Below are 1,074 nucleotides of genomic sequence, written 5' to 3'. Positions count from 1 at the left end.
GTAATTTCGATTTTAGGAAAATCTATCAACATTTAGCTCTAATCATCAATTCATAAAAGGTGGTCTTTCTTGGACATATAGAGGTATGGTCTATGATGGTTTCCTAGCTCAACTAGTTTTCTTGTTTTTTGTGGCAGGGGGGAGGTAGAGAGGGTTTATTTCGTTTGGAGTGACTTTGTTTAAATTGTTTGACGGTAGTGGACGGAAATTGGTGTTTATTAGGCTATTAACTAAGATACTATTGCTGTATCACCACTGTACGTCAAAAGTCATACTTTTTCTGCTTATATATTTCTGTGTAGCTAAGAATTACCGTGGTAGACACCATTCTTCTAAAGTAATTTTTTCGAGAAAACTTCGAATATTGAACATTTACATTCACTCTTTTGAAGAATTTGGACTCTCTTGAACGGTTAGAAAGGATCACATATCAGGTCTTTGTCGTCCATATAGGGGATAATTTCCACGGGATCAAAGTACCGAAGACAATGAAAAGGGAATCTGGTTGTTTAACTCAGTGGAAATTTACAGAGACATCTATATCTTGAGAAACTATGATAAATTGAGAATTCAATATTGAACAACAAAGACCTCCTTATGCAGTTTGGTATTAGCAGGCGCCAAATTTAAAAAAAAGAAACGGGGGTTGGAATTCAGCAAAAATACAAGCTAAAACCATGTGGCAGCAAATAGCTTAAGAAGGTGCAGCTTTCTTTGAAGATTCGTTTCAGTTGAGACAACAAATTGCTGATGTTTAATATTTTTCGCAAGGAAAGCGTTGCCAAATTAATTTAATTAGTTTTGCTTTTTTATTTTTCGACTCAACGTTGTGACACTAACGAAAATGCGGTGTTACCCTAAAAATTACATAATTTGTAACAACTAAAAGACAAATCTTAGAAAGTCGTCGTTCTCAGGTATGAATAGATCTAATATGGAGTCCAAAAATGTCTTTATTTGGATGTCCTTGGTACTTTAAGAAATAAAATACTATTTCTGTTACTGTTCACCGTGAATATATAGGGAGCAGGGAAATTAATTACGTTTTATTTTATTGTTTATTAGTCAAGAAAA

This window comes from Artemia franciscana, chromosome 5 (assembly GCF_032884065.1).
Source record: "Artemia franciscana chromosome 5, ASM3288406v1, whole genome shotgun sequence".
NCBI classification, from domain to species: domain Eukaryota; kingdom Metazoa; phylum Arthropoda; class Branchiopoda; order Anostraca; family Artemiidae; genus Artemia; species Artemia franciscana.
The sequence above is the reverse complement of the archived record's forward strand: the minus strand, read 5'-3'. Positions refer to the sequence as shown.